Below are 20,362 nucleotides of genomic sequence, written 5' to 3' on the forward strand. Positions count from 1 at the left end.
TAGAGTAATTCCTCTGGTGCACATTGAACTTCTGAGAGAAATACGCTACCGGGTGTTCTACCCCATCCCCTGCTTTCTGCGGTAGGACTGCCCCTGTAGCTTCATCACTTACATCCAGTCGCCAGGGAGAAATGTTCTAACAAATCAGGTGCCTTTAACACAGGGTGATGGCACAGTATGGTTTTTAACTTGTCAAAAGCATCCTGACACGTATGGCACCTTTTACAATAATCAGCTATATCCTTCCTCATTTTTGGCCAATAGAAATCTTGTGAGAAGACTTCCTTACTCCCAAATGTCCACCTGGAGGTCCCTTGTGAGCTAAGTTCAAAATTTCATCCCGATACACCTTCGGTACTACCACCTGATGTTCTACCACCCAGTCATCATCGACTGGCACCGTGGTCAGCTTCCACTTCCTCATCAACACTCTGTCCTTCAGGTAGTAGCCCTTTGGTTCTTTATCCAGTTCTGTCTCAGAAAGAACTGACTCTCTCAATGCCACAAGCTCCTCGTCACGTCCTTGCTCCTTTATAAATTCTTTTCTTACTAAGGGTAGGTCTACCTCCTCTCCTTTATTCTCTTTCACCTCCCTATTCTCCGCTTTACCATCCCCTAACCCCTCCTGGTACAGGGTCGGTAAAAACGTCTCAGCCAAATCAACACTGGACTCATTTAAACTGTCCTCTTTCTCAGCCGCCTTTCTCGACATGCTGCGAGTGATTGCGCATGCGGGGTAGATCTTAGAATCCAGGGGCGGGTCCTCAGCACTCACAGGCTTGCTGGTTAATTTCACTGCTGAACACACGTCACCACCTGCTCAATCATTACCAAGAAGGACGTCCACGCCGTCTCTCGGTAATTCTGACCGCACCCCTACTTCGACTGGTCCAGATACCAGGTCACATTTTAAAATGATCCCATGCAAAGGCATAGCCTCTGTCCCTTTTCCTATACCTCATAAAACTACCTCTCCCGTCTCAGGACCAAAATCTAGCACCTTACTTAGGATCAATGACTGATCAGCCCCAGTATCTCTCCAGATTCTCACTGGAACTGGGGTCTCTCCCTCTTTCACAGACACCGTCCCTTCTGAAATAAATTTCTCACGCCCCTCTCGTACTCTATCTACCTTTGCCTTCCTCGTCGATTTGCTAATCGACTCAATACACCCTGTAGGGACCGCCGTTTTCCCTTTTCCTGTCTCCTTCTTCGGACCAAAACACTTAGATGCAATATGACCAACCTTTCCACAATTATAACAGGTCAAGCCAGGAAATTTCCTGCCAGCCTGCTTGTCCTCCTTACCTTTACCACTAGCTCCCGGCTTATTCTCTACCTTAGCCGGTGGACTTTCTTTAACATCCCTACTGCCTTTCTGGTAACTCTTATTTGAGGAAAACTTTGTCTTGTGGGTTAGGGCATATTCATCTGCGAACCTGGCAAATTCCGATATAGACTTATTCGGCTTCTCGTTCAGATACATCCTGATATTATCCAAAACACAACCTTTAAATTCCTCAATCAGAATTAACTCTCTGAAACGATGGAAATCCTCCTCCACCTTTTCTGCAGCACACCAGCGATCCAAGAGCACACCCTTTTCATAGGAATACTCTGCATACGTCTGATTCCACAGTTTCTTTAAATCTCTGAACTTTTGTCTATACGCTTCAGGTACCAACTCATAGGCCTGAAGGATAGCCTCTTTTACTTCCTCATAATCCTCAGACTCGTCCATGGACAATGCCGCATATGCCCGTTGAGCCTTACTTTTTAATGCACTTTGTAACAACGCCACCCACTGATCTCTGGGCCACTTCTGATTCTCTGCCACCTTTTCAAAATGCAAGAAGTAACTATCAACATCCGTCTCCTCGAACGGAGGTACTAACCTAAACTCCCTACTAACATTAAACTTCTCCTCTCTTGAGCCTTCCCCTCGGTCTTTTCCCTGGTGCTTTAACCTCTCTATTTCCAGCACGTTGCCTCTCTTTCTCCCTTTCCTTCATCTGCCTTTGAGCTTCCTCTTTCCTCCTTTCAGCTTCCCTTTCTTCCTCCTCTGCATCCAGCTGTTTTAACCTAAGTTCATGCTCCCTCTGTTTCTCTTTCTCCTTTAGCTGGAGCTCATACTCCCTTTTCTTCTGTTCCGCGTCCAACCTTAATTTTTCCAACTCTAACTGAACCACCCCAACAACTGGTTTCTTTTCTGGGATAAGTTCCAATACCCCCGGCGTGAACACATCCTCGGATATATAATACTGGGCTATTGCCCTCTGTATCTCCCACTTTTTCATTGACGACTTCACCTCTGTGAGATTTAAACTTTTCGCAATATTCACCAAGTCCATCTTTTTGGCACGCTTCAGCGCATTCAAAGTCGAGTTTTCTATAAATTCGTCTACATCCATCTTTGCTGGTTTCCCATCTAGTTACCCACGCAACCAGAACAAATAATGGACTTATACCCAGATTCACTGGCCCCCCCCCCCCCCGCAATGAGGTATAAAATCCCGGACGAGCCCCCCAATTTGTCACGTACCCCGTAACTGGGTGGCTTACCAACAAAGATAGAAGAGTCCGTTGGAGTCTGGTACTATTTTCAAAACAGTGTTTATTAGTAAAATATACAAATCAATATCAGCAATGCAAATATACAGATAATACACGTTAGCAATACTAAATCTAAAAGTGTGGGTATAATAATAATCAATAATAAACAAGCTCTATCGATGTCTAGGGGATAATGAATTGTCATATGTAAATATAAAGTTCAGTTCAGTTCATACAGGCTGAGGTAGTTGTTGCTCGATGTGTTGTAATTGTTGGAGAGAGAGAGAGAGAGAGAGAGAGAGAGAGAGAGAGAGAGAGAGAGAGAGAGAGAGAGACAGAGAGAGAGAGAGAGAGAGAGAGAGAGAGATCAAACAGTGACAGCCCGTCAAACCTTCCTTTACGTTCTTGATCCGTCGATGTGTTGTTGTGGCCATTCAGGTATGACCCCCCTGTCCTTTTGCTAGACCGTTCTTCTATGGTGGGCTCGTCACCCAGGCAAGGGTGGATACACACACAAGCCCCCACCGGCCTCGCTATAAACACTGTGAGTTAAAATTGACCAATCCTTCGATCGGTCTCCGATGCCCCACACTTTTCTCTTGGGTTCCAACACTTAAGCAGTGCTCACTAGTGTGTCTCTTGGTGCGTCTGAGGGGTGTCTCCCCAGACCTCACTTTTATCCCTACTCACGGGGTCTCAGGCGTCAATCAGTTTTGAATGGCTTAGCCCATCAAACCAGCCCACTCCGGCTGTCCAATGAGGAATTTTAATGAACATAATAGTACCAAGTGAACATCCCTCTCCGGAGCCGTAAGTCTTATAGGAGTCATAATATGGTCTCTCTCCCCCCGGTGTTATCTCTCCCTTGTCTGAAGCAAATGTTCCAGTCCCAATATGTTTTTGTTCCATCTCTTTCTCTCTCATTAGCAACCTGGCAACAGTAACGGTTTGTAATTCTCCCAGGGGAGGGGGACATGGGCAACCCTGCACCCTTCTGCACATCAGAGCTGTTCATCCTTCGTAACAATACAGTTCTAAATAGACACACATGATTATAATATTGATATTTATTTCTGCCATGTTTGTTTTTATTTTATGGATAATTTTATGTTTTCTAAACTATGATTTACATAAATTCAACACTGATTCGAGGGTTAGGGGAAAATTTGTAAAAGAATTCAATGAAATTTAAATCATAAAAATAAAGAAAAGGGGAGGAGCATCAGAGGGAGGCAATGGGCAGGGAAGGAGAGAAGGTGAGAGAGGTAGAGGGGGATGGGGAATTGTGAAAGAGAAGGGGGCCATTACCATAAGTTCAAGAAATCGATATTTATGCCATTAGGTTGGAGGCTACCGAAACGGAATATAAGGTATTGTTCCTCCAACATGAATGTGGATTCATTGCAATGGTTGCTCGCCGAAGCGGTCACCCAATCTACAATCGGGTCTCACTGATATACAGCAAGCCACACCTGGAGCACTGGACAGTGTATGACGCCAACAGACTCACAGGAGAAGTGTCGCCTCACCTGGAATGACTGTTTGGGGCCCTGAATTGTAGTGAGGGAGGAAGTGTAGGGGTGGGTGTAGCACTTGTTCCACTTGCAAGGATAAGAGCCCGGAGGGAGATTAGTGTGGAGGGGCGAAAGGACAAGAAAGCGATCCCTGGAGAAAGCAGAAAGCGGAGGGAGTGAAAGATGTGTATGGCGTTGGGATCCCATTGGGGATTGCGGAAGTTCCGGAGAATTATGTGCAGAACGCGGAGGCTGGAGTGATGGTAGGTGAGGACAAGAGGAACCATATCTCTGTTATGGTGGCGGAAGGTGGGGTAAGATCAGACGTGCGTGAAATGGTGGCGATGCGGTTGATGGCAGTGGAGGTGGAGGAAGGGAAGCACCTTTCTCTGAAAAAGGAAGTCATCTCCATTCTGGAATGAAAAGCCTCGACCTGGGGTCAGTGTTCGGTCCGCTTCTTTTTATGCAGCATATCAATGATTTAGATGATGGAATAGATGGCTTTGTTGCCAAGTTTGCAGATGATACAAAGACTGATGGAGGGGAAAGTAGTGTTGTGGAAACAGGTAGACTGCAGAAGAACCTAAATTAGGAGAATGGGCAAGAAAATGGCAAATGAAATACAATGTTGGAAAATACATGATCATGCACTTCGGTAGTAGAAATAAATATGCAGACGAATTTCTAATGGTAAAGAAAATCCAAAATTCTGAGATGCAAAGGGACTTGATAGGTTTTTGAAGAACACCCTAAAGAGGACGGGCCGAGAAATGGCAGGTGCAGTTTAGTGCGGAGAACTGTAAGGCATTGCACTTCGGGAGAACAAATCAGGGTGGGACGTGCACAGAGCATGCTAGTGCACTGGGGAGTGAGGTAAAATGGAGGGCTAGAGTCATGGGGCACTGCAGTACTGATACAGGCCCTTCAGCCCACAAAGCTGTGCCAAAGATGTCCTTACCTTAGAAATTACCTACGGTTACCCATAGCCCGCTATTTTTCTGAGCTCCATGAATCTATCCTGGAGTCTCCTAAAATACCCTATCGTATCTGCCTCCAGCACCTCCACCAGCAGCCCATTCCATGCACTCACCACTCTCTGAGTAAGAACAACTTACCCCTGACATCTCCTCTGTACCCACTTCCAAAGCACCTTAAAACTGTGCCCTCTCGTGCTAGCTATTTCAGCCCTGGGAAAAAGCCTCTGAATATCCACACAATCAATGCCTCTCAATCATCTTACACACCTCTATCAGGTATTGCAATGGAACCTGCATCTATCACATCTGCACCCACCTCGGTGTGAAGAAGCTCCCTCTCCTGTACCCCTTTAATATCTCACCTTTTGCCCCCAACCCCTGACCTCTAATTCTCATCTCAGTGTAAGAGGCCTGTGTGCATTAGCCCTCTCAGTTCTGTATCGAGGTATACAACTCTGCCATTTTCAGAGCTGGAGGCAGATATGGCATCTCCCTTCACCCTCCTATGCTCGTCCCAACGCACTCAAATTTTCCACTTAACTCAGGTCCTGAGGGTTCAGCCCTGGGCCCCGATGGTTTTGTGAGACCAATGAGAATGGAGATAGGTCAGTTAGCAAGTTGAGGCCGCCTTCGACTATTCTGATCTCCCCATTAATAATAAGTACTTCATTGATCTCGAATGGGAAATTCTTTCTTTACAGCAGCAACATTTAAATTCACACTTAGTAGTGTGCAGACTTAACTAATAGTAAAGTACTGAATAATATTACAGTTGGCCCTCCTTATCCACGGATTCCGCATGCGCAAATTGAACCAACCGCGCTTAGCGAAAACCCGGAAGTGCTCTACCAGCACTAGTTGATCGAGCATGTACAGACATTTTTTCTTGTCATTATTTCCCTAAACAATGCAGTATAACCACCATTTTATATAGCATTTACATTGTATTAGGTATTATAAGTAATCTAGAGATGATTTAAAGTATACGGGAGGGTGTGCATGGGTTATCGTGCATCGGAATCGAAAAAAATCGGAAATTCTCACTAAGTAGGTTGGAACAGGTACGTCCGGTATTATTTAGCGTCAGTTAGTCAAACATTTCTCTTAGTATATAGTATATATTTTACCTTTCTATGCATATAAAACACTTAAGAACGTTATGTTTCAGTGCTGGGCTCGGGAAGTTCCCGAGCTCGATCTAGTGGCAGATTGCTATGATGCACTCTCCACCGTGCCGGGTTGACGTGGAGGATCAAAAACCCAAAACCCAGTAATTGTTCCGATCATTGACCGATGTAGCCTAACACTTTTACAATGACCGATGGCATTTGACCTCTTTCCGATCGCTTTATTATTTCCACTTTATTTTCAATCGTGATCATGATTATTTTCGTGATCAGAAACACTGCGCATTCAGAGCTCTGCCGCTGGGTCCTAATGTCCACGGCACTGAGACAAGTTAAATAATGTCTGAGGTTCCGCTGAGTCCTAAGATCCACCAGATTCAGACAGGTTGAATAAGGGACTTGAGCATCCGCGAATTTTGGTATCCGCGAGGGGTCCCGGAACCAATCCCCCACGGATAAGGAGGGCCGACTGTATACACAATAATAATTTACCAATGTGCAATAATAATGCGCAAAATAATAAGACAAACACTATGATGTGTGTTCTCCTGTCACACAAAGATGAACTGTTGTCCGTGCTTCTTAAAATTGGTAGGAAAGATTTCCTGTAGCGATCCTTGTAACAGTGCAGATGAATGAGTCTGTTTGTAAAGATGCTCAGCTGTTTATTCAGTAGCTTATGGAGAGGATGGGTCAGATTGAATTGTCCATAATGTACAACAGTTTGTTTGGTGACGTTCCTCTCCACCACTCACTCACAAGAGTCCGGCTTGTAGCCAAGGACAGATCCAGCCTTTTAGATGAGTTTATTGAGTATTTCTGCATCACCAGCACCGATGCTGCTCCCCCAACATAAAGCAGCAAAGAAGGCTGCACTCAACAAACAACAGACTGGTAGAAGATCTCCAGCATCCTGCTGCTCTCACTGAAGGATCTCAGCTTCTTTAGAAAATAGATTATGTTCATCCCCTTCTTGCAAACAGCCTTGGTGTTGGTTTTCCAATTATGTTTGTTGTCGAGGTGAACGCCCAAGTATTTGTCCTCCTCCACCACCGCAACGTCTTCTCCCAGAATGCACAGAACTCGTCACAGTCCTCTTCCTATAAAATCAATCAGCATCTCCCTGGTTTTGGCCTCATTCAGGAGCAGGTGATTCCCCCGCTCCACTCCAGAAACCTGTCCGCCAGTCCTCTGTACTCTGACTCCTGCCAATCTCTGATACACCCAACCACCGTGTGAGCGAACTTTTGCAAATATCAAGACCCAGAGTGGTACAGAAGGTCAGAGGTGTACAGTGCGAACAGAGATGGAGACAGGACAGTGCCTTGTGGTGCTCCAGTGCCACCCGCCACCATCTCAGACAGAACTACCAGCCGTACAAACTGGGGTCTATCTGTCAGGTAGTCAGTAATCCAAGAGGTAGTAGGTTTGTCTTTGCAGCTTCTCGCTCAGAAGAAGAGGTTGGATTGTACTGAAGGCAGTAGAGAAATCAGGTGTCTTCTGTCTGCCCAATACTGAATCAGAATCAGGTTTGTTGTCACCGGCATGTGACGTGAAATTTGTTAACTTAGCAGCAGCAGTTCAATGCAGTACATAATCTAGCTGGAAAAAAATTATAATCAATAAAATAAATATAATAATAAATAAGCAAATAAATCAATTACGTATATTGAATAGATTTGTTTAAAAATGTGTGAAAACAGAAATACTGTATTTTTTTTTTAAAGTCAGGTAGTGTCCAAAGATTCAATGTCCATTTAGGAATCGGAGGGCAGAGGGGAAGAAGCTGTTCCTGAATCGCTGAGTGTGTGCCTTCAGGCTTCTGTACCTCCTACCTGATGGTAACAGTGAGAAAAGGGCATGCCCTGGGTGCTGGGGGTCCTTAATAATGGACGCTGCCTTTCTGAGACACCGCTTCTTGAAAATGTCCTGAGTACTTCGTAGGCTAGTGCCTAAGATGGAGCCGACTAGATTTATAACCACCTGCAGCTTCTTTTGGTCCTGTGCAGTAGCCCCTCCATACTGATTGAGTATTGTGAACAGTGTTGGGCTCCATATGTCTAAGACAATGCAGAGGGTTTACAGGAAGGATGCACAGACCTCGGAGAGGGGGCAGAAGATTTTCACCAGGTGCGGCCTACATGAAAGTTTGTGAAGTAGAAAGGAGAGTTTGGAAAAACTTGGGTGGTTTTCTCTGGAGCGTTGGAGCCTCAGGGGAGACCTGGTAGAAATGATAACATTGGTGGTCAGAATCTTCCCGTCCCCAGGGTAGGAATGTCAAATAGTAGAGGCTGTGTTTTCAGGTGTGGGGAGGAAGTTTAAAGGAGATGAGTGCGGCTAGTTTCTTTTTCACAGAGTGTCATGGCTGCCGGTAATGAGCTGCCAGTGGCAGTGCTGGAGGTAAATATCATGGTTCAAGAGGCTGTTAAGTGGACTTATTAACGTGCAGTAAAAGGAGGGACCATAAGACACTGGAGCATAATTAGGCCATTCAGCCCATCAAGTCTACTCCGTCATGGCTGATCCCTTTTCTCTTACCCTCTTCTCAGCCACACTCCCCGGCCTTCTCCCCATAACCCTTGGTGCTGTGTCGAATCAAGAACCTATCGATCTCTGCCTTAAATACACCCAACAACCTGGCCCCCACAGCTGACTGTGGTAAAAAATTCCACACGTTCACCATCCTATGCCTGATGAAATTCTCCGACTCTCTGTTTTAAATGGACGCCCCTCTATCCTGAGGCTGTGCCATCTTGTCCTAGACTCGCCCCACGATGGGAAACTTCCTTTGCACATCTACTCTGTCCAGGTCTTTCAACATTTGGTAGGTTTCAATGTGATTTCCCCCTTCCCCACCATCCTTCTAAATTCCAGTGAGTACAGACCCGAAATCATTTCACATTCCTGGAAATATTCCTTGTGATCCTTCTCCAGTGCCAGCACAAACAAGGGACAATCTGCAGACGCTGGAAATCCGAACAACACACATGAGATGCAGGAGGGACCCAGCAGGCCAGGCAGCATCTCTGGAAAAGAGCAAACAGCCGACGTTCCGGGCCAAGACCCTGGGGGAGAAAAGGGAGGAGGAGTCAGGGCCGCAGATGCTGCCCGGCCTGCTGAGTTCCTCCGGCATTTTGCGTGTGTTGGTCAGTTATTGCTCCTGGCTTATTCTTGTCACATGCTCCAAGACGTGCTGAAAAGCTTTTGTCCGGCATACTGTTTGTACAGGTCAAACCATCAGAGTGTCTGAGCTGGCATGAGGTACAGCACTGACAATGCAGAATTATGTGTAAAAACTACTGAGAAAAGAGCAGCGTAGGGAAACGATAAAGTACAAAATTCCTCCCACACACACACACACACCTTCCCTTTCTCCAATTGTCCACTCTCCTCTCCTGTCAGATTCTTTCTTCTCCAGCTCTTGACCATTCCAACCCAACTGACTTCACCCACTCCCCTTCCCTCTCAGTCCTGACGAAGGTTCTCAGCCCAAATCCTGGACTGTTTACTCAATACTGCCTGAAACTGTCGAGTTCCTGCAGCATTGTGCGTGTTTTGCTACATATTACTATATCACAGCCTGCAATTCATTTTCTTCCCGGCATTCAGAGTGGAAAAAAGAAATACAATAGATTCAATGAAAAAACTACACACAAACAAAGACTGACAAGCAACAAATGTGCAACAGAAATCAACAAAGACAGTATCCATCAGTCAGGGACCCCACCACCAAGGACATGCCCCTCTTCCTATTACCACCATCAGAGAGGAGGGGACAGGAGCCTGAAGACACACATTCAGTGTTTCAGGGACAAGTGCTTCCCCTCTGCCATCAGGTTTCTGATTGGCCAAAGATTTTATTTGTGTGTGTGTGTGTGTGTGTGTGTGTGTGTGTGTGTGTGTGTGTGTGTGTGTGTGTGTGTGTGTGTGTGTGTGTGTGTGTGTGTGTGTGTGGTGTGTGTGTGTGTGTGTGTGTAACCACAGGTATATAATCGTAAACCAATAACCGATCAGACATGCTGATAGATAAACTCCTGTCAGGCTTCCAGCCGGGTTCAGGTATCATTCACAGCCGGCATTTCAATGGCAAGCTCAGCCGTCATCCTGGTGAAGATGGCAGAGTCTGGCGCCGAAACACCGGTTATAGTCATTCTCTCTACCCGGCCTGGAGCCCGGGGAGGAGCTGATTTGATGTACTATTGTGATTTCTAGCTTTCTTTATTATAATGTGTGAGGCCGTCGAATGTGTTAAATCTGATTCAGACTCTGACCGTAGCAATGCAGTCTTCTGAGCCCGGGGCCAAGACGTCTCCCTTCAGCCTCTGATGCAGCCGAGGAAAGAGTTCAAACGTTTCTAGCCTCTCCTTGTAGATAAGATGAGATCAAATTTTATTTTTCCTGAAGGAAGTTATTGTTGCAAGGTTGCTCAGTCAGATACATGTTCTCTAAAATGCAAAATGCAAACATTGAGGTATGAAAGAGACCAAATGTGTATTAAAAAGTAATCGTTAAAAATGCAGAGGTACAATGAAACTTGTATACTGAAGGAAGAGGAGTTGCAGAGTCCGACAGCCACAGGGACAAAGGATCTCCTGTGACGTTCAGTGGTCATCCTCAGTGGAATCAGTCTGCTACTAAAAGTGCGAGGGGTCCTCCATAATGCTCTGTAGCATCTGCAGCGTCTACACAACCACCAGGGGTATCATGTTCCATCCCCTCCCCAGAGCGAACCAGCCTTCCTCCTGAGCTTCTCAGCTGCCCCAGCAGACCGTAGCGTAACATCGTCCCAGTCGACATCCCCGACAGGTCCTAGAGTGGTTCAGTGTGGGAGTAGGCCCTTTGGCAGGACTGGCCCGGCCCTGTCGAAGGTAGACCCGTTTGCCTGTATGTGCCTCACACCACTCTCTGCCTTTGCTCTCCGAGTCCCTGTCCAAGTGACTTCTAAATACTGTTGATGGATCTTCCTCTGGCAGCTCATCGCCCTGGGTGCAGATGAGAGTCCCTCGGGTTCTGACAGTTCATTCCATGGCCTCCTCGATGAGGCCACACTCAGGCTGGAGGACTAGGCATTCCATCTGGGTAGCCTCCAACCTGATGTCATGAGCATTGATTTCTCAAACTCCCAGTAATGCCCCTCTCCCCTTCAACATTCCCCATCCCCTTTTCCCTCTCTCACCTTGTCTACTTGACTGTGCATCACCTCGTTCAGGTGCTCCTTCCCCCATTTTGTCTTCCATGGCCTTCTGTCCGCTCCTATTATGTTCCACTTTCTCCAGCCCTGTATCTCTCTCCCCGATCAACTTCCCAGCTCTTTACTTCACCCTTCCCCCCTCCCGGTTTCACCTATCACCTTGAGTTTCTCTCTCACTTCTCCCCCCCCCCCCCCCCGACACTCTTTTAAATCAACCTCATCTTTCCTTCCCCCAGTCCTGCTGAATGGTCTCCACCCAAAACATCCTCTGTACTCTTTCCCATCGATGCTGCCTGGCCCCCTGAGTTCCTCTGGTATTTTGTGTGCGCCCCACAGGGTCCTGATGCATCTTTTCTCTCTCTCTCTCTCTCTCTCTCTCTCTCTCTCTCTCTCTCTCTCTCTCTCTCTCTCTCTCTCTCTCTCTCTCTCTCTCTCTCTCTCTCTCTCTCTCTCTCTCTCTCTCTCTCTCTCACGTTAAACAGGTGTCCAAGTTCCTGACTTCCACAAAGACTGTCTGCTTCCACCCTATCTGAGGCCCTCATGAGATCACGCCTCATTCTCCTGCAGTGGATACACTCCGAGTCCGTTCAGCCTCTCTTTGTCACTGTCGCGTGAGTGCAGACAGCATCTTGGTGAAACATTTCTGTTCTGCGCTGTTTCCAATTTAACACTTCCCCATTGAGCAGATTCAAACAAGATCAGCCTCTCTGGCGAATTGCTAAGCTGCAGCTGCGGGCCACAACACGTGCAAAATGTCTGCTTCATTTCTCTCCCCTCGAATCTCCTTGATCTTTCTCCTTTCCTGTAAATTCCTGCAATTTCCAGAGTAACATGTACCTACTCAAATTAAAAAGAATATTGCATTTTGGGCCTGGCACTCTGCAAGTGCACCAAACTTTGGTCTGTCTGCAATTCGTGATTTCTGCATGAATTTAATGCTGAACCGTCTGTGGGACTTGCTCTGAAACCACTTGAGCACTGTTCCTGTCTTGTGGTGAGCAGAGCTGCTTGCTACCTTTCACAAGCATGCCCCAATCAGCGTTGTACTAAACCCAAATCCACAACTGCCCTCGTCATATCCTCCCGAAACTCTGCACTCAGATCAAGCAGCTTCTCCCAGAGATCACGGCCATTGGTGTGCGACCGTGTCGTCGGAGGCGTGACCATGCATGGGCTTACAGATCCTTACGGCCTTCCTCCCCCCTCCACAGAGAGAGATCTCCGGCAGAAGATAGCTGCTGTCAGACCGATGCTCCGGTGCACGTGAAGGGGCCAGCTCCTGAAACGCGATCCAGGCGAGGAAAGGTAGTTCTGCTCGGCATCTGTGCTCGCAGTGTTGGCATCGTGTGTGTGGGAGGGACAGGCAAAGAGAAGCGAGCAGGTCTCAGCCTACTTGGAGCGTGACTTCCTTGCTTAACATTGACCACCCCATCTTGCAATGAGCCCATGTTTATCCTCTCGAGCTCTGCCCCCCCCCCCCCGTGTCCCACTTCCCAATTCCCCACCTGTTTCTCTCACTCTGCCTCTCATTCCCCACCTGTCTCCTCTCCCCGTTTTATAAATACACAAAGCCATTTCCCCTCCCATTCTCTCCCACAGCCCTCTCCTCTCTCTCTCCCCCATCCCCTCATCCCACCTCTCACCACTTTCACCTGACAGTGAGGAGAGGAACAGATTGAGGTGGCAGATAAATGCGTGGATGAAGAATTAGAGCAGGGGCAGAGATTCAGATTTCTGGATAATTGTGGCCTCTTCTGCTGGGAGCTGTACAAAAGAAACAGGTTGCACTTGAATCCGAGATTCTTGAGGTCAGGTTTGCTAGAGCTGTTGGGAGTGTGTAAACTACTATGGTAGGGGTTGGGAACCAGTACGATGGAGCCGAGTGCTGTATTCAAATGTGTGTAGCATTTGGAATAAGGTGGACGGACTCGTGGCACGATTACAGATTGGTCGGTTTGACCTTGTGGGCATCAATGAGTCGTGGCCGAAAGAAGGCCATAGTTGGGAGCTTCGCATCAAAGGATGTACATTGTATCGAAAGGACAGGCAGGAAGGAGTACATAGGTGGTGATGTGGCTCTGTTAGTAAGAGATGGAATTACATCTTGAGGAAGAGGAGTCAAGGGGTCAGAGAATGTTGAATCTTTGTGGGTGGAGTTAAGAAATTGCAAGGGTGGAAAAAAACATAATGGGAAATCATATATAGGTCTCATATGGGAAATCATAAATAGTAGCCAAGGTGTGGGGTTGAGATTGCAAAGGGAGCTGGAAAAGGCATGTAATACGGGTAATGACACAATTGTAATGGTGGACGTCAATATGCAAGGGGATTAGGAAAATCAGGTTGGTGTTGGATCGCAAATGATAGAATTTGTTCCATGCCTGAGAGATGGCTTTTTAGAACAGCTTGTGCTTGAGCCTACTTGGGGAAAGGGCATCTTAGATTGGGTGTTCTGTACTAATCCAGATCTTAATATGGCATTTTATGTAAGGAGTACAGTACTTAGGAGGCAGTAATCATATTATGGTTAAATTCATACTGCAGTTTGACAGGGAGAAGCACAAGTCACATGTATCAGTATCACAATGGTATACAGGGAATTTCAGAGGTATTAGAGAGGAGCTTGCCCAGGTGGAGGAGGAGACTGACACGGATGACTGCAGAACAGAGATGACTGAAGTTTTTGGGAATAGTCCACAAGGCACAGGATAAGTGGGTCCCACAGTGGAAGAAGCTCTCAAATCGTAGGGGCTGACTAAGTTAAAGACTGCATAAAAGCCAAGGAAAGGGCATATGAGCTAACAAAACTGTGTGGGAAGTTGGATGATTGGAAAGATTTTAAAATTCAGCAAAGGTCATTAAAAAAAGCTGTAAGAAGGGAAAAGATGAAATATGATGGCAGACCAGCCAATAATATAAAGCAGGAAACTAAAAGTTTTTTCCCATTATAAAGAGTAAAAGAGAGGTGAGAGTTGTGATTGGACCACTGGAAAATGATGCTGGCGAGGTAGTAATGGCGGACAATGAAATGGCAGATGAAAATAATGGGTACTTTGCATCAGTCTTCACTGTGGAAGACACTAGCAGTGGGGCAGAGGTCTCTGAGTGTCAGGGAGCAGGAGTGGGCATCATTGCTATAACAAAGGACAGAGTGCAAGGTAAACTCAAAGGTCTTAAAAAGGACAAGTCATCTGGGCCAGATGGTCTACATAATGAATGATAATGGATGCATTAGCCTTGATCTTTAAGGAATCAATTGATTCTGGCATGGTCCCGGAGGGCTGGCAAATTGCAAAAGTCTTTCAACTCTGGCAAAAGAAAACAAATTATAGACCAACACGAGGAAATCTGCAGATGCTGGAAATTCAAGCAACACACACAAAATGCTGGTGGAACACTGCAGGCCAGGCAGCATCTATAGGGAGAAGCACTGTCAACATTTCGGGCTGAGAATTATAGGCCAGTTAGCTTAACCTCAGTGATTGGGAAAGTGTTAGAGTCTATTATTAAGGATGAGGTTTTGGTGGGTACTAAGAGACTAATGATAAGATCAGTCAAAGTCGGCATGGTTTCTGTGAAGGTAAATCTTGCGTGATAAATATGTTAGATTTCTTCAAGGAGGTAACAAGCAGGGTGGATAAAGGAGGGGCAGTGGATGTCATTTACTCGGATTTTCAGAAGACATTTGATCAGGTGCCATATGAGGCTGCTTAACAATATAAAATCCTTTGGCGTTACAGGAAAGATACTGGCATGGATAGTGGAATGACTGACAGGCAGGAGGCAGTGAGTGGGAATAAAAGGGGTCTTTTCTGGTTGCCTGCCAGTGACTAGTGATATTCCTCATGGCTGTTTTGGGAACGTTACTTTTCACCTTGTTTGTCAGTGATTTAGATAATGGAATTAATGGCTTTCTGGCAAAGTTTGAAGATGGTACAAAGCTGGAGTGGTAGTGCTGAGGAAGCAATGCGATTGCAGAGGACTTTGACAAATTGGAAGAATGGGCAAAAATGTGGCAGATGGAATACAGTGTTGGGAAATGTATGACAATGCATTTTGGTAGTGCAGACTATTATCTAAATTGGGGAGAAGTTTCAAACATCAGAGATACAAAGGGACTTTACTCCTCGTGCAAAACTCCCAGAAGCTTACTTTACAGGCTGAGTCTGTGGTAAAGAAGGTTAATGCAATGTTGGTATTTATTTCAAGGAGAACAGAACATAAAATTAAGGAGATAATGCTGAGCCTTTATAAGACAGTAATCAGGCCACACGGACTACTGTCAACAGCTTTGGGCCCATATCTCAGAAAGGATGTGTTGTCATTTGAGAGTTCAGAGGACGCTCGTGCGGATGATTCCAGGAATGAAGGGGTTAACATCTGAGGTTTTGTTTGGCAGCTTTGAGCCTGTACTTACTGGAATTTCAGAAGGATGCTGGGGGATCTCATTGAAACCTACTGAATGTTGAAAGGAGTGGATAGGGTGGATGTGGAGAGGATGTTTCCTGTGGTGGTTGTATCCAGAATTCAACGGCACAGCCTCAACATTGAGGGGCAACATTTCAGTACAGAAGTAAGGAGGAATTTTGTAAGCCAGAGAGTAGTAAATCTGTGGAATGCTCTGCCACAGACTGTGACGGAGTCCAAGTCCGTGCATATATTTCAGTCAGAAGTTGATAGTTTTCTCATCGGTCAGGCCATTAATGGATATGGCAAGGAGGTAGAAGTAGGGAGTTGAATGGGATCTTGTATCAGCCATGATGGAATGGCAGAGCAATCTCGATGAGCTGAATGGCCTTGTTCTGCTCCTATGATTAATGGTCAGATGTTCTAACCTCCTTTCCTCCTTTTCCCCCATTCCATCTCCTCCCCACACCTCCCACTCGCCCTGCCACGCTCCTCACTGTCACCCCACAACTCTCTCCCTCTCCCTTCACACCTCCCTCTCGCCTCACACATCCTTCTCCGCAATACACCACCCTCTCCACCCACACACCGCCCCTCTCCCACCAATTGTCCGACCTCTCCCCCACACCACCCTCTCCCCTACTCTCCACCCTCTCCCCTACTTTCCTCCCTCTCCTCCTCTCATCCTTCTCCCCTAATCTCCTCCTCCCCCCACTCTCCACCACTCTACCCCACTCTCCCTCTCCTCCCGTCTCCCCTCCCCACTCCACCTACTCCCGCTTCTCTCCTCCTCCCGCTACTCTCCCCTAGTCTCCCCCGCTCCTGCTACTCTCCCCTCTCACCTAGCTCTCCTCCCTCTCATTCCACACATCTCCCTTACTCCACACACCACCCCCTCTCCCCCAACTATCCTCACTCTCCCCTGCACACATCCCTCTATTACCTATACTCCTCCCCATGCCCAAGCTACTGTTCCCCTCAAAGCACCACCCTCACACTACACAGGCCCCTCCCTCTTCACACCCCCACACTTCACTTCACTCCCACACACACACAACCCCCTCCCCACTTGCACGCCTCCCTCTACACCACACACTCTCCCCTACACACCACTCTCTCCTACACACCTCTCTCTCCCCTAGACACACCCCTTGGCCCTATACACACCCCCTCTCCCTCCCATGTTCACCTCCCTCCCCCGCACACCACCCACCACCTCACACTCCGCCTTCTCCCCCCATACACCTCTCTTCCTCTCCACACTTCTCCCTCTCCACCCCATGCACCTCCGTCTCACCCCTGCATGCCTCTCTCCTTCCCCCACCTACCCCTCCCTCCCCCTCACACGACCCTCCATACCCCTATGCACCTTCTGTCCTCCCACACGCACAACTCCTGATCTCCCTCACACCATTCCCCTCCTCCGCATATCCTTTGATGCCCTGACCATTCTGAAAGCTATCAACTTCCACTTTAATCATCCCCACACACTTCGTCCGCACCACAGTCTGAGACAGAATATTCCACAGACTCATTTCTCTCTGACTAAAAGAAAAGTCCCCTTTTCCCTCTGTTCTAAAACGTCGCCCCTCAATTTAGAGGCTGTGCCCTCTTGTTCAGGATACTCCACCATAGGAAACATCCTCTCCACATCCACCCTATCGAGTCCTTTCAACGTTCAGTAGGTTTCAATGGGAACCCCCCACATTCTTCTAAATTCAGCTCAATGTTGCCAAACACGCCTCATATTTTAATGCCTCCATTTCCTCATTTAGATAATAGTCTGCACTATTGTTCCTTTTACCAAAATGCATCATCAGACATTTTCCAACACTGTATTCCACCTGCCACTTTTTTGCCCATTCATCCAATTCGTCTAAGTCCTGCAGCAATAGCATTGCTTCCTCAGCACAATCTACCCCTTCAGCTATTTTTGTATCATCTGCAGATTTTATCACCAAGCCCTCAATTTTATTTTCTGAATCTTTGAATAACAATGTGAAAAGCAGCGGTTCCAAATCTGACCCCTGAAGAACACCACTGGTCACCGGCAGACAACCAGAAAAGACCCCCTTTATTCTCCTTCACTGTGTCCTCCCTGTCAGCCATTCTGCTATCCATGCCAGTATCCTTCCAGCAATGCCATAGGATTTTGTCTTGTTATGCAGCCTCATGTGCAGCACCTTATCAAACACCATCTGAAAATCCAACTAAATGACATTCACTGCCTCTCCTTTTTTTCCCACCCTGCTTGATACTTCTTCCAAGAACTCTTAACAGATTTGTCAGGAAAGATTTCCCTTCACTGAACCATGCTGAGTTTGACTGATTTATCATTAGTCTCCAAGTACCTTGAAGTCTTATCTTTAATAACAGACTCCAACACTTTTGCAACCTCTGAGGTGAGGCTAACTGGCTTCTCATTTCCTTTCTTTTGCCTTCCTCCCTTCTTGCAGTGGAGTGACATTTGCAAATTTCCAGTCCTCTGGCACCATGCCAGAATCAAGTGATTCTTGAAAGATCATGACCAATGCATCCGTTATCTCTTCAGCAACATCTCTCAGGACTCTGGGATGTGGTCCATCTGGCCCAGGGGACTTATCCACCTTAAGACCTTTGAGTTTCCCTCACATTTTTTCCTTTGTAATAGCAATGGCCCTCACACCTGCTCCCTGACACTCACGGACCTCTGCCCCACTGCTGATGTCTTCCACAGTGAAGATGATGCAAAGTACCCATTAAGTACATCTGCCATTTCTTTGTCCCCCATTACTACCTCACCAGCATCATTTTCCAGTGGTCCAATCCCAACTCTCACCTCCCTTTTACCCTTTATACAACTGAAAAGAACTTCTGGTATCCTGCTTTATATTTGTGGCTTGTTTGTCCTCATATTTCACATTTTCCCTTCTCTTAGCTTCTGTAGTTGGATTTTAAAAGCTTCCCAGTCATCCAACTCCCCACTCACTTTTGCTGCCTTATGCCCTTTCCTTGGCTTATATGCAGTCCTTAACTTCCTTTCTCAGCCCTCATAATTAAATTAGATATCAAATGCCCAGCTAAACTAATTCCTTCTGCCTACACCCAGTTCATATCTATCGATTTCCTGCACATTCGTGCCCCTTTTGTTTTTGCCTTTCTACCATCCCAAGCACCCAGCCACACCCTGTTTGAAAAAATAATCTTGTCCCGTAAATCTCCTTTGAACTTACCTCCTCTGAACATAATTGCATGCCTTCTGATATTAGGCAGTTATGATCCTAGTGGCATTGTGCTGGGTCGTCTTTGAGCGCTCAGCTAATCCGCCCAGTAAAACTGGGAGGAACTCAACGACTCTCAGTACCGTTTTGTGCAGGTGTACATGGCCTCCTGCCATTTGTTCTCCCTGATGAAGGCAAGCTTGCTGAAAGGCCTTCGTCACCCCCTTGTCCAAATTGCACCTGCAATCGGCTCCCATTGATTTTTGTCGGCTTTACAGTGGGAAGCTTTAATTCTGTTGCATGCCATCCAGGCAGGTTGTGCCCGCTGAAGCAGGTGCATCCAGAATCCAAAAGGAAATCAGAATGTAGAATGCAGTGGTACAATTGCAGAGAATGTGTTGTGATGGACGGGTCATAATGTCATTGACTGGGGATGAAGTTGACCTCAGCAAACAAGGTCCATTTAAGAGTCGGGTACCTACATTTTCTGTCCAATGGCAGAGAGGAAGAGGTGCTGGATGATATTAACTGAAGCAGGAAGTGCAGGAGGAGCCAATTTTTTTTTTTTGTCCAATGGCAGAGAGGAAGAGGTGCTGGATTGAAATTAACTGCAGCAGGAAGTGCAGGAGGAGCCAGTGGAAGGGGAAGCTCATTTTCCTGATTGCCTTGTGCAGAGCACTTGCTATTTCAAGCCTTGTCGCATCTGGATTGGACGTTTTTTTGTGGAGGGTTGATGAAATGATTGGTGATGATCTTTGGGGAGCATTTTGGATTTTCTCAACATTTTCTGCAAGCAGAGGTGCTGTTTCAATCACAGCATACTTATGGTTGGACCAGGACAAATTGACGGTGCCATTTAGACCCAGGAACTTGAAGCTCCCAAGGGAGCTTCTTGTCATCCCAGCTTTCCAGCAGATTCCCTGCCTGCTTTCTGTCTCATCCTCCCCTCATTGATCAAGCTATTGCAGAGATAGGTGAGAGCTTCAAGTTCATGGCCAAACATGAGCTAGCAGCTTCCCCATGTCCTGTTGCACTGGTGCTCTGGGACACTGCCATTGTCATTCGGTTTGAGACAAATCTGTCAACAGATTTGACCCCATTTCTCAGGAAGGATGTGTTGTTATTTGAGAGATTCCAGAGGAGGTTCATGAGGATGATTCCAGGAATGAAGGGGTTATCATATGAGGAGTGCTTGGCTGCTTTAAACTCACTGGAATTTAGAATTATGTGGGGGTGGGGGGATCTTTGATCGTACTGAATGTTGAGAGGACTAGATAGGGTGGATGTGGAGAGGATGTTTCCTGTGGTGGGGGTATCCAGAACTAGAGGGCACAACCTCTAAACTGAGGGGTGACCTACTAGAACAGAGGTAAGAAGGAATTTTTTTAGCCAG

The 20,362-nt window shown here is 46.7% G+C and overlaps 1 protein-coding gene across 8 annotated transcripts in view; it reads left to right on the forward strand.

Annotated features, from left to right (window-relative positions):
- Positions 1-20,362, forward strand: part of LOC140721874 (lysophosphatidic acid receptor 5-like) — a 100,021-nt gene that overhangs the window by 67,819 nt on the left and 11,840 nt on the right. For 4 of the 8 annotated variants that reach the window (XR_012097495.1, XR_012097494.1, XM_073036698.1 and 1 more), the window contains exon 2: positions 12,574-12,667. The exons of the other annotated variants lie outside the window; for them this stretch is intronic. The gene's annotated coding sequence lies outside the window, so the exon portion shown is untranslated. The remainder of the gene's footprint in view (positions 1-12,573; positions 12,668-20,362) is intronic. 8 annotated transcript variants of the gene reach the window in all.

This window comes from Hemitrygon akajei, unplaced genomic scaffold (assembly GCF_048418815.1).
Source record: "Hemitrygon akajei unplaced genomic scaffold, sHemAka1.3 Scf000063, whole genome shotgun sequence".
In the NCBI taxonomy this organism is placed as follows: Eukaryota; Metazoa; Chordata; class Chondrichthyes; order Myliobatiformes; family Dasyatidae; genus Hemitrygon; species Hemitrygon akajei.